We start from the raw sequence: 13508 nt of genomic DNA, 5'->3' as shown, positions 1-13508 counted from the left end.
CATTTCACTACTTAATATTATTTCCTTATAGCCTGACTTCAGATACAGAACGAAGGCAGGCAGGGAATACAGAAGAACGCATGCTCAGTGAATTTCCAGACCACTTTATAAACTTTGCCTATATGCAATGAAAAAATGAGCATGTGTTAAGTTGGAGATCATTCTATAATTCTCTTGTGTCTGAATTGCCAACATTAATTAAAGATAGCTAAATACATTTAGAGTCCATAGGCACACATGGTAAGATGTATACTCTGCTAAGACACTGTTAAAATATGATTCCTACTTTCAAAGAAAGAAAAAAATGAAATCTTTATGGAGAAGGTAGCAAAATCATGTGCATATGATAAAGTTCCCTCTATTATTTACTTATTATGGCACTTGATGTGTAGCTAATTCATATATATATATATATATATATATATATATATACACAATCATATGTGAACATGTGTACTTCTGTATTGGAGAACAAGGGCCAGATGCACATATACAAGTTGCACATATACAAATTGATATTCTATTAAAATACATTACAAAATATTAAATTTTCCAGGTGTTCCACCAGCTAATATATGAATAACAATATAAATTCTTTTAAGTCTTTATGTCTGTCCCATTCTCTAGGCATGACAGAATATTTCAATGTGTTAAACTTACATATTTATCAAGTGCACTTCTTAGCAAAAGATTTTCAAATTGCTTCTGTTTCATTACATTTAGTACACATATAGTGAGAGAAAAGAAATAATATTCATAGCTGGATAGCATACTTTGGAACTTCTACATTTCTGAATTTTTATCTCAATTAATTTTACAATAAGCTATTTTAAATCTTTTTTCTGTTTTTTTTTGTTTGATATTTTCTTTATTTACATTTCAAATGTTATCCCCTTTCCTGATTTCTCCTCCTGAAACCTCCTATCCCATTCCTCCTCCTCCTGCTTCTATGAGGGTGTTCCCCCTCCCACCCACCCACCCACTCACCCCCAATTCACTGCCCTGGCATTTCCCTACACTAGGGCATTGAGCCTTCACAGGCTCAAGGGTCTCTCCTCCTATTGATGACAGACAAGGCTACATAAGTGGCTGGAGCCATGGGCCCATCCATGTGTACTCTTTGGTTGGTGGTTTAGTCCCTGGGAGCTCTAGGGTATCTGGTTGGTTGATATTGTTGTTCTTCCTATGGGTTGCAATAGAACAAGCTTTTATGATTAAACTTTTGTCTCAAGTTTAAAACTTTAAAAATGAGGGTCAGTTTGAAAAGACTGGTATCAGAGGGAGCCATCAAACACTTTCTTTCTATGTAGTAGACCGGTGGTTCTCATCTTGTGGGTCACTACCCCTGGGAGTAGAACTACCATTTCTCAGGGCTTGCAGATCAGATACCCTGCACACCATGTATGCACATTATCATTTTTTTAATAGATATTTTCTTTATATACATTTCAAGTGCTATCCTGAAAGTTCCCTATACCCTCCCTCTGCCCTGCTCCCCTACCCACCCACTCCCACTTCTTGGCCCTGGCATTTCCCTGTACTGGGGCATATAAAGTTTGCAATACCAAAGCGCATCTCTTCCCAGTGATGGCCGACAAGGCCATCTTCTGCTACATATGCAGCTAGAGATATGAGCTCTGGGGGTACTGGGTAGTTCATATTGTTGTTCCACCTATAGGGTTGCAGACCCCTTCACCTCCTTGGGTGCTTTCTCTAGCTTCTCCATTGGGGGCCATGTGTTCCATCTTATAGATAACTGTGAGCATCCACTTCTGTATTTGCCAGGCACTGGCATAGCCTTATACGGGACAGCTATAACGGGGTCCGTACAGCAAATTCTTTCTGGCATATGCAATAGTGTCTGGGTTTGGTGGCTGATTACGGGATGGATCCCTGGGTAGGGTAGTCTCTGGATAGTCCATCCTTTTGTCTTAGCTCCAAACTTTGTGTCTGTAACTCCTTTCATGGGTATTTTGTTCCCTATTCTAAGGAGGAATGAAGTATCCACCCATTAGTCTTCCCTTTTCTTGATTTTCTTGTGTTTTGCAAATTGTATCTTGGGTATTCTATGTTTCTGGGTTAATATCCACTTATCAGTGAGTTCATATCTTATGACTTCTTTTGTGATTGGGTTACCTCACTAAGGATGATATCTTCCAGATACATCCATTTGTCCAAGAATTTCATAAATCCATTGTTTTTAATAGCTGAGTAGTACTCCAATGTGTAAATGGAGTACTGTATCCATTCTTCTGTTGAAGGACATCTGGGTTCTTTCCAGCTTCTGGCTATTATAAATAAGGCTGCTATGAACATAGTGGAGCATGTGTCCTTCTTACTAGTTGTAAGTTCTTCTGGGTATATGCCCAGGAGAGGTATTGCTGGATCTTCCTGTAGTATTATGTCCAATTTTCTGAGGAATCCTCAGACTGACTTCCAGAGTGGTTGTACAAGCTTGCAATCCCACCAGCAGTGGAGGAGTGTTCCTCTTTCTTCACATCCTCACCAGCATCTGCTGTCACCTGAATTTTTGATCTTAGCCAATCTGACTGGTGTGAGGTAGAATCTCAGGGTTGTTTTGATTTGCATTTCCCTGATGATTAAGGATGTTGAACATTTTTTCAGGTGCTTCTCAGCCATTCAGTATTCCTCAGGTGAGAATTCTTTGTTTAGCTCTGAACTCCTTTTTTTAATGGGTTTACTCGAATTTCTGGAGTCCAGCTTCTTGAGCTCTTTGTATATATTGGCTATTAGTCGCCTACCAGATTTAGGATTGGTAAAAATCCTTTCCAAATCTGTTGGTGGCCTTTTTGTCTTGTTGACAGTGTCTTTTGCCTTACAGAATCTTTGCAATTTTATGAGGTCCCATTTGTCAATTCTTGATCTTACAGCGCAAGCCAATGCTGTTCTGTTTAGGAATTTTCCCCCTTGTGCCCATATCTTCGAGGCTTTTCACTACTTTCTCCTCTATTAATTTCAGTGTCTCTGGTCTTATGTGGAGGTCTTTGATCCACTTAGTCTTGAATTTTGTACAAGGAGATGAGAATGGATCAATTCACATTCTTCTACATGATAACCGCCAGTTGTGCCAGCACCATTTGTTGAAAATGCTGTCTTTTTTCCACTGGATGGTTTTAGCTCCCTTGTCAAAGATCAAGTGACCATAGCTGTGTGGATTCATTTCTGGGTCTTCAATTCTATTCCATTGATCTACCTGTCTGTCACTGTACCAGGACCATGCAGTTTTTATCACAATTGATCTGTAGTAGAGCTTAATGTCAGGCATGGTGATTCTGTCAGAGGTTCTTTTATTGTTGAGAATAGTTTTTGCTATCCTAGGTTTTTTATTTTTCCAGATAAATTTACAAATTGCCCTTTCTAATTCGTTGAAGATTTGAGATGGAATTTTGATGGAAATTGCATTGAATCTGTAGATTGCTTCCGGCAGGATAGCCATTTTTACTATATTAATCCTGCAGATCCATGAGCATGGGAGATCTTTCCATCTCTCAGATCTTCTTCAATTTCTCTCTTTAGAGACTTGAAGTTCTTATCATATAAATCTTTCACTTCATTAGTTAGAGTCACACCAAGGTATTTTATATTATTTGTGAGTATTGTAAAGGGTGTTGTTTCCCTAATTTCTTTCTCAGTCCTTTTATCCTTTGTGTAGAGAAAGGCAATTGATTTGTTTGAGTTAATTTTATATCCAGCTACTGCACTGAAGGTGTTTATCAGGTTTAGGAGTTCTCTGGTGGAATTTTTAGGGTTACTTATATATACTATCATATCACCTGCAAATAGTGATATTTTGACTTCTTCCTTTCCAAATTGTATCCCCTTGATGTCCTTTTGTTGTCAAATTGTTCTGGCTAGAACTTCTAGTACTATATTGAATAGGTAGGGAGAAAGTGGGCATCCTTGTCTAGTCCCTGATTTTAGTGGGATTGCTTTGAGTTTCTCTCCATTTAATTTGAAGTTGGCTACTGGTTTGCTGTAGATTGCTTTTATTATGTTTAGGTATGGGTCTTGTACTTCTGATCTTTCCAAAACTTTTGTCATGAAAGGGTGTTGGATTTTGTCAAATGCTTTCTCAGCATCTAACTAGATAATCATGTGGTTTTTTTCTCTGAGTTTGTTTATATAGTGGATTAAATTGATGAATTTCTGTATATTAAACCATCCCTGCATCCCTGGGATGAAGCCTACTTGGTCATGATGGATGATCATTTTGATGTGTACTTGGATTTGGTTTGTGAGGATTTTATTGAGTATTTTTGCATCGATATTCATAAGGGAAATTGGTCTGAAGTTCTCTTTCTTTGTTGGATCTTTGTGTGGTTTAGGTATCAGAGTAATTATGGCTTCATAGAATGAATTGGGTAGGTTACCTTCTGTTTCTATTTTGTGGAATAGTTTAAGAAGAATTGGAATAAGATCTTCTTTGAAAGTCTGATAGAACTCTGCACTAAATCCATCTGGTCCTGGGCTTTTTTTGGTTGGGATACTATTGATGAGTCCTTCTATTTCTTTAGGGGAAATGGGATTGTTTAGATAGTTAGTCTGATCCTGATTTAACTTTGGTGCCTGGTATCTGTCTAGGAAGTTGTCCATTTCATCCAGGTTTTCTAGTTTTGTTAAGTATAGCCTTTTGTAGTAGGATCTGATGATGTTTTGGATTTCCTCAGGTTCTGTTGTTATGTCTCCTTTTTTCATTTTTGATTTTGTTAATTAGGATATTGTCCCTGTGCCCTCTAGTTAGTCTGGCTAAGGATTTATCTATCTTGTTGATTTTCCCAAAGAACCAGCTCCTGGTTTGGTTGATTCTTTGAATAGTTCTTTTTGTTACCACTTGGTTGATTTCATCCCTGAGTTTGATTATTTCCTGCGGTCTACACCTCTTGGGTGAATTTGTTTCCTTTAGTTCTAGAGCTTCTAGGTGTGCTGTCAGTCTGCTAGTGTATGCTCTCTCTAGTTTCTATTTGGAGGCACTCAGGGCTATGAGTTTTCCTCTTAGGACTGCATTCATTGTGTCCTATAAGTTTGGGTATGTTGTGGCTTCATTTTCATTAAACTCTAAAACATCTTTAATTTCTTTCTTTATTTCATCCTTGACCAAGGAATCACTGAGTGTTGTTCAGTTTCCACATTAATGTTGGCTATTATTTATGTTGTTATCAAAGATCAGCCTTAATCTGTGGTGATCAAATAGGATGCATGGGATAATTTCAATATTTATGTATCTGTTGAGTCCTGTTTTGTGACCAATTATATGGCCAATTTTGGAGGAGGTACCATGTGGTGCTGAGAAGAAGGTATATCGTTTTCATTTAGGATAAAATGTTCTGTAGATATCAATTAAATCCATTTATTTCAGAACTTCTGTTAGTGTCCATGTGTCTCTGTTTAGTTTCTGTTTCCAGGATCTGTCCATTGGTGAGAGTGGGGTGTTGAAGTCTCTCACTATTATTGTGTGAGGTGTAATGTGTGCTTTGAGCTTTACTAAAGTTTCTTTAATGAATGTGGCTGCCCTTGTATTTGGAGCATAGATATTCAGAATTGAGAGTTCATCTTGGTAGATTTTACCTTTGATTAGTATGAAGTGCCCCTCCTTGTCTTTTTTGATAACTTTGGGTTGGAAGTCAATTTTATTCGATATAAGAATGGCTACTCCAGCTTGTTTCTTTGGGCCGTTTGCTTAGAAAATTGTTTTCCAGCCTTTCACTCTGAGGTAGTGTCTGTCCTTTTCCCTGAGGTGGGTTTCCTGTAAGCAACAAAATGTTGGTTCCTGTTTGTGTAGCCAGTCTATTAGTTTATGCCTTTTTATTGTGGAATTGAGTCCATTGATCTTAAGAGAAATTAAAGAAAAGTAATTGTTGTTTCCAGTTATTTTTGTTGTTAAATTTGGGATTCTGTTCTTGCGGCTGTCTTCTTTTAGGTTTGTTGAAGGTTTACTTTTTGCTTTTTCTAGGATGTAGGTTCCGTCCTTGTGTTGGTGTTTTCCCTTTATTATTCTTTGAAGGGTTGAATTCGTGGAAATATATTGTGTGAATTTGGTTTTATCATGGAATACTTTGGTTTCTCCATCTATGGTAATTGAGAGTTTTGCTGGGTGTAGTAGCCTGGGCTGGAATTTGTGTTCTCTTAGGGTCTGCATAACATCTGTTCAGGATCTTCTGGCTTTCATAGTCTCTGGTGAGAACTCTGGTGTGATTTCAATAGGCCTGCCTTTATATGTTGCTTGACCTTTTTCCCTTACTCCTTTTAATATTCTTTCTTTATTTAGTGCATTTGTTGTTCTGATTATTATGTGTCGGGAGGAATTTATTTTCTGGTCCAGTCTATTTAGAGTTCTTTAGGCTTCTTGTATGTTCATGGGCATCTCTTTTTTTAGGTTTGGGAAGTTTTCTTCTATAATTTTGTTGAACATATTTGCTGGCCTTTAATTTGAAAATCTTCATTCTCATCAACTCCTATTATCCATAGGTTTGGTCTTCTCATTGTGTCCTGGATTTCCTGGATGTTTTGAGTTAGGATCTTTTTCCATTTTCCATTTTCTTTGATTGTTGTGCCCATGTTCTCTATGGAATCTTTGGCACCTGAGATTCTCTTTTCCATCTCTTGTATTCTGTTGCTGATGCTCGCATCTATGGTTCCAGATTTCTTTCCTAGGGTTTCTATCTCCAGCATTGCCTCACTTTGGGTTTTCTTTATTGTGTCTACTTCCCTTTTGAGGTCTTGTATGGTTTTGTGCAATTCCATCACCTGTTTGGTTGTGTTTTCCTTTATGTCTTTAAGGACTTCTACATCTTTAGCAGTGTTCTCCTGTATTTAAAAATATGGAACGCTTCATGAATTTGTGTGTCATCCTTGCACAGGGGCCATGCTAATCTTCTCCGTATTGTTCCAATTTTAGTATATGTGCTGCCAAAGCAAGCACCACATTATCATTCCTAAAAGTAGCAAAATTATGGGTTATGAAGTAGCAAACAAAAATAAATGTATGGATGGGGGGTCACTATAACAGAGTAACTGTGATAAAGTGTGGCAGAATTAGGAAGGTTGAGAGCCACTGAAATAGATGTTCAAAAGATGACACATAAAGTAAAAAGTTGAACAGTTTTCTACAGAGATTTTTTTCTGGTAATCTGAAATAAAATACAGCTACAATCAAAAGAGCCAGGAGAAACTAATTATTTCTATATCATCACATTTGAAATGTAAGCATGCTCGTAGAGGCAGTATACATTATGTCTAAAAGTGGACATTGTAAATCTTCATTGGCCTAGATTTGAATTCTAATTCTGTCTGTAATATTCGCCCCACTGTGACCAATTAATTAACCTCTGAAAGTCTTTATTTCTCATTCATTGGCTAGAAATTATAAATTAAATTAAACCTGAGCTAAAGGTGCCTGAATACTCTGGATCCTTCCACAAATAACTGGGACCTAACTTATAATTTAGACAGAGTGGCTCTCAGATTCTTCTGGGCAAGAATTGGTTACGCTTGGTACAAATACATTAGGCGGAATTTAATTTGTGTGTGGTTGCAATTTTAATCAAGAATTAATATATTTTTCTTGTCAAGTACAGTTCAAAAGAGCTAGATTGAAATATATTTAAAGTGTTTTCATACACTTAAATTTAATTAAAAGTTGTTATTAATAATATTAATATAGACTATTAAGAAGAGTGGTTTTTTTTTCTATTCAGCTATTAAAAACAACATCATGAATTTTATAGGCAAATGGATAGAACTTAAGAATATCATCCTGAGTGAGGTAACCCATTACCCAAAAGATATGTATCAGTGGATATTAGGCATAAAATAGATGTACCATGTTACACTCCAGAGACCAAAGGAAGCTTGTGTCTCACTTACAAGGGGGAATAAAATAGTCACAAGAGGAAAATAGAAGGAGGGAACTCAAAGGATGGGTGGGTGAGAAGGGCAATAGGGAATTCAGGGTCAGGTGTAGGGAAGGACAGGAGAGATGGCCAGATGTCCATGAAAATGAAAAGAAATCTGCAACTAACAGTATTGAGGAGATGGGGGGGTTGCATTTCCAGGATGAGACTGAGACCAGAGACCTGGGATAAGGGAGGTGTCCAAGAATCATTGGAGGTGACTCACTACATTGGGGATGTGGAACCTGAAGAGGCCACCTCCTGTAACCAAACAGGAACCCCAGCAATAGAGCAATAGAGCATTAGAGCAATAGAGCAATAGAGACCCCAACCCACCCAAAAACCTTTCAACCCCAAATCTATCCTGTCAACAAGGAATGTCCTTTTTTCCAAATGGCTCTACCTTTTGTCAGGCTGACATCAAACTAACCAACACATTTGACACTTGTGTACTTTATACACAGGCATCAATGTTAAACTCTTACCGTTTCTTTCTTGTACCCAAGATCTCATAATAATATCATTATCATAAAATAAAATATTCCAAATATTAAGTCTTATTCTTTAAAAAATCAGTCTCTTTAAATTATCAGAAAAATCTTTAAAAGCTTAATGATTCTATAATATTTTGTGTTATCTTTGGTCCTCCAAAATCTTTTAATTGTGGACTTATGTGAAAGAAAACCTAAATACTTTCTTACTCTAAACAGAAAATATCAGGGTACAATTATAATCAGTCAAAGTACATATCATAAAAAGACACTTCACCAAAATTGTTCATTAAATCTAGTTGTTGAGCTTTAAGGGAAAATCCAATAATGTAAAAAGCTCAGTATTAATATTAGTATGAGATATCTTGGAATCATGATATTCTGGGTTCCAAACAACCTCTATAGCGACACCTCTCCACCTCTGCCATCTAAATACAGCACAAGCAATTCAGTTCATCTAGACTCCTTGCTATTGCTGTCTTTTGATGTCTCCTGATGTACTGGAGTCTCCACTTGCAATTGGGCTGTACCCTCACCAGTAGTCTTTTCTAGGCTTCCTCGGAACCTTTGATGTCATAAGTTGCCAAGTTTCAGTTTCTCTCCACATCCACTTCAGTCTTGGAGTTCCTGTTACAACTGAGGCTTCACCTTCACCAATGTCCTCCCATGGCGTCTCACAGTTCCAAGTCTCTGCTGCTCTTCTCTAAGACCCATTCATATCTTCCATAGTTGCACCAACTTGAAACTCTTACTCATTGCAATGTTTAGCTGCCAGCATTATCCCTGAACAATAGCTCCAATGTGCTCACTCTTAGGAAATACTTCTAGAAAGTCTTACCTCAGTGATGCTGGTCTCTTATTAACCACTAATAATTTTTTATGTACCAGCTACCTACTATCAATCATCAATTAAACCAAATAAGGCAAATTTTAATTTTAGTGCTTCTGGTCTAATAATTCCAGTTCTTCTTTTTTTAGACCCAGATAATCAACCCCACAGATTGTTCATTCAAAATATTACCCAGGCTCATAGTAGAGTCTTTACTTCCCTCTGGGACTTGACAAACAAGGATTCCTCCATCATCTATCTGTATTGCTCTCAGTATTATTATCATCCAAGATCGCACAGTTCCGATGCTGCCATGATCTTCTCCAAAACAGGTTTTTGCTATCATAACACAATATTCCATGAACCTGGTACCAGGTTCTGTTTTACAATTTATATTGCTGTGATAAAACAGCATAAAAAAGTAGTTTATTTTAGCCTAAAATTCTCAGTTCACACTCTGTCACTGGGGAAATTTATGGCAGGAACTCAAGGCATGAATCTGGAGGCAGAACTGAAGCAGAAGCCATGGAGGAGTCCTGCTTACTCACTTGCTGCTCATGGCTTGCTCTCTTTTGTTTTCCTGAATCATCTAGGACCACCCTCTGGGGAGGGGCACTACCACAGTGATCTTGTTCTTTCCACAGTAACCATTCATCTAGAAATGCTCTACAGGTTTGCCAATGGTATAGGCACTTTCCCAGTTGAGATTCCCTATTCTAAAATGACTCTAGCTTGTGTCAAATTGACATGAAATCAAGCCACACAAATAATAGCTGGGATATTTATTTCCTTAATTATATTTACTAACATTGCATGATTAGGGTATTTAAAATATTAATGTGGACTTTCAAATTAAGAAACTAGAAGAATATTGTGAAAAGTTCTCAACATACTAATTTTCCAACACATTTATTTAATTTTATAATTAATGGATATTCGTTTTCTTTATTTCCTGCTATGATGTAGACAAATTATAGTTTTACTAACTCATGACTAAAGAAAACAAAAGTTTTTAAATGAAGATCATATTTCTTATTGATCTATAACTCAATACTCTAAGTCATTCAAAATTTTATTGTAGCTGAGTTCTGTAGAGGAATACTTAAATGAACTGTGCATCTAACCTTAGTAGTTAGTTTATTTTTTGTTTAACCGGAAAATAATTTTAGCCTAAAAATGATACATAACTTTCCTTTTCAGCATAATCAATAAATTTATCATTACAACAAAGTTTTGATGTTACAGGTAAGATTTTATTCTCTTTAATAAAATTATATCATGTGGTCATTTTTAACTTATTCTTTTACCCATAATTAGGTAAGGCCTATACTTTCTTATACAGGTAATTCATTGTTACTCATAGCATACAGAATAACTTATTAGTACAACTTTTAATATTAATTTTGGAAAACAAACTTTATTATAAGAGGGATTGCTTTTAATCTTTAAGTGTAGATTGTTTTTCAATTAATTTATCATATTTCTTGCTGTCTATTTTTGTCCTTTACTAAGTCAAGTTAAAAGAGATATACGATCAAAAATTTTTCCAAGTATTTCTGAGGGAAGTATGAAAATGAAAGCACAGAGTAAAACATGGTATTTATAGCAACCTACTTAATATAAATTAGATGTTTTTCTCCTCCAATTGTTTGGACAAACTGTAATACATAGAGTAATCAAACAACTATGAAAAAATCAATACATACCTACAGATGACCTATAGAAAATACAATAATGAATCTTTGTGTGAAACTAGTTAGAGAGAAAGAAACAACTGTGTTGTCTGCATGAAGGAAGAAAACTGAAGAACAAAAATTCAAGAAATTAAGTCACGTGGTAGAGGCTTGGAAAGGAAACAATAGCACTTATTAGATTTTTTGGCAAAATCATGAGGCTGTGAATTTATGAGATGCAACTTGAGCACACTGATAGAAAGACTGAGGTCCAATTGCCTTCAGTGACATTGTTCAGTGCAGGCCTAGTATCAGTCATTCTCTCACATAGTAATCTGAGCTTTATTATCCAAAGTGGTGGTAGTTTCTCAATCTCGTGGCTCCTATAATTCTTCTAACTATTATACTTCAATTGACAGACACTTTAAGATAACGCAGATAGGTTACTCAGAGAGATGACTCAGAAACCAGAGGCAATTTCCTAAAGATCTGACAGCCTGTGTTTTGTTAAAAATGCCAGAACCAGGGATGATAAGGAGAAAAACAACCCTGGAGAGTTGGCTTCTGACCTCTACGTGTGGGTTTTGGCACATTTGGAGCTACACACACACACACACACACACACACTAATTTTAAGATAATCTGGAGTAACTGCAGGAACCAGAAAAGTAAAAAAGGGACCACTGCAATGGGGGAGGAGGCAATATTGAGAATAGGAAATAATAATCTTAAGATAGCACATATGTCTTTATACCTCACCAAAGATCACTTTCATGTGCATGCATTTGTTATTTTAGATTTTAATTAGCATGATGTCAATTGGTTTCATTATAGCATTTCCATATACATTTCACTTAATTGATCCTCTGCCATCACCTTGTTTCATTGCTTCAGCAATTCTTTCATAATCCCACTTTTCTAACACAGGTGTCTCTTACCTTTCCTCTCTTCCTCAAAGTCACATTTACCTTCATATATATATATATATATATATATATATATATATATATATATATAAAACAAAAATTACATTGAAATACCCTCATACGCAGTGTTTAAGTCAGATATCTCAGTTACCATAGTAATTTCCAAATCCATCAATTTCAAGCAAATTTTATAATTTTTTTATTACCGAATAAAAGTAAATATGTGTCCATCTTGTTACCTTGGAAGCTTACTGTTGAATAGACCCACCCTTTCTAGTTCTTTTTGAACTTTGGCTGGCTGATTCAACTCAGCTGTTCTGGCTCAAACTCCTTCCTCTCCAAAGCTGATTAATTCAATCTAGCTTCTCTAGGCTTCTGATTGAATTACTCTGCTTGACTTCAAACTAACTCTGGCAATCTGTACTAACCTCTGGCTTCTTATCCTCTGGCTCGTTGTGCCTTCACCTGCAACCTCTCTCTTTAAAACTGCCTCTCTCCTTTCTTCCAGTACTACTCTTTAAGTAGCCTCTAGTTCCAGTCTGTTCTGAGAGTTGGGAGTATCCTATATCTAACAAATTCTGTCAAATCTTCCTCTGATTCATCACTGCCTGTCATTCAATTAGACATAATTTTCAAACATGGATACTTCCTTTAACAAAATAACTTTACCTACATACATTGTTTAGGATTGAAGATGTGTACTAAAGGCATGTCTGTATTTCAGCCAAAGGGATTTAAGGTGTGTGACATGTCCTCATTCCAGCCATTCCACGCAGTCCTCGTTCTTTGGATGTGAGTGCTTGTCAGAGCAGCCATGTTGCTGGACTAAAATTCCTTTACAGGTATCATTTTTATTATCCATTCATCTGTTGTTAAACAATTAAACAGTTTCACTCCCTTACTATTGTGAATAGGGTAGCAATAACAGACATGCAATATCTCTGTGGTAGGTTTTAGAGACCAGTATAAGCTCAGAAATAGAACAAATAATTCATTTGTGTTTTTAGGATTGTTGTTGTTTATAGGAAGAATAACATTGGAATTTTAATGGAGATTCTATTAAATCTACAGATTATTTTTGAATTGAATCATGTTGAAAAAATAATTCTGCCAATTAATGCACATGTTAGAATTTTCTATTGTCTATTGTCTTAATTTTCTTTTTGTGGCCTTTAAATCTTTCACTGCTGGTATCTTAATCTTAAGTACTTTTTTAGGTTAATTACTAGATACTTATTATTTTGAAACTATTGTGAAGAGGAATATTTCTATGTTTATTTCACAGCAAGGTTATTGAAAGCTACTATTTTTGTGTATTAAATTTTATGCTACATCTTTACTGAAAGTATTCGTCAAATCTGAAAGTTTTATGACATTCAGGTCATCAAGTATAAAATCAGTGTCTGAAAATAGAGTCATTTGACTTATTTTTTTTACTGCTTGCCCCTTTTTTATATTTTTGTTATCTTAGGCATACCTAAGACTTAGAATATTATATTGAATTAGGGTGGAGTGACTAGACACCCATGTCTTGTTCCAAAACTTAAGGAAAATACTGTCAATATTTCTCTATAGTACAATGTTGGATATAGGTTTGTCGCATATAAATGTATTATATTGGGATTTTCAATACATATAAAATTTTTCTAGGGCTTTTATTTTGAAGGGGTTTTGAATTT

At 35.9% G+C, this 13508-nt stretch overlaps 1 non-coding gene across 1 annotated transcript; it reads right to left on the bottom strand.

Moving 5' to 3' along the window:
• Nucleotides 1–6833: 6833 nt before the first annotated feature.
• LOC115030568 (U6 spliceosomal RNA) lies at nucleotides 6834–6940 on the bottom strand. The gene has a single exon (XR_003836140.1). It is a non-coding gene; the product is annotated as a U6 spliceosomal RNA (small nuclear RNA).
• Nucleotides 6941–13508: the final 6568 nt, after the last annotated feature.

This window comes from Mus caroli, unplaced genomic scaffold (assembly GCF_978045245.1).
Source record: "Mus caroli unplaced genomic scaffold, Mus_caroli_1 scaffold_2, whole genome shotgun sequence".
Classification (NCBI taxonomy): Eukaryota; Metazoa; Chordata; class Mammalia; order Rodentia; family Muridae; genus Mus; species Mus caroli.
Note: the sequence above shows the minus strand (reverse complement) of the source record. Positions and strands in the feature narration are given on the sequence as shown.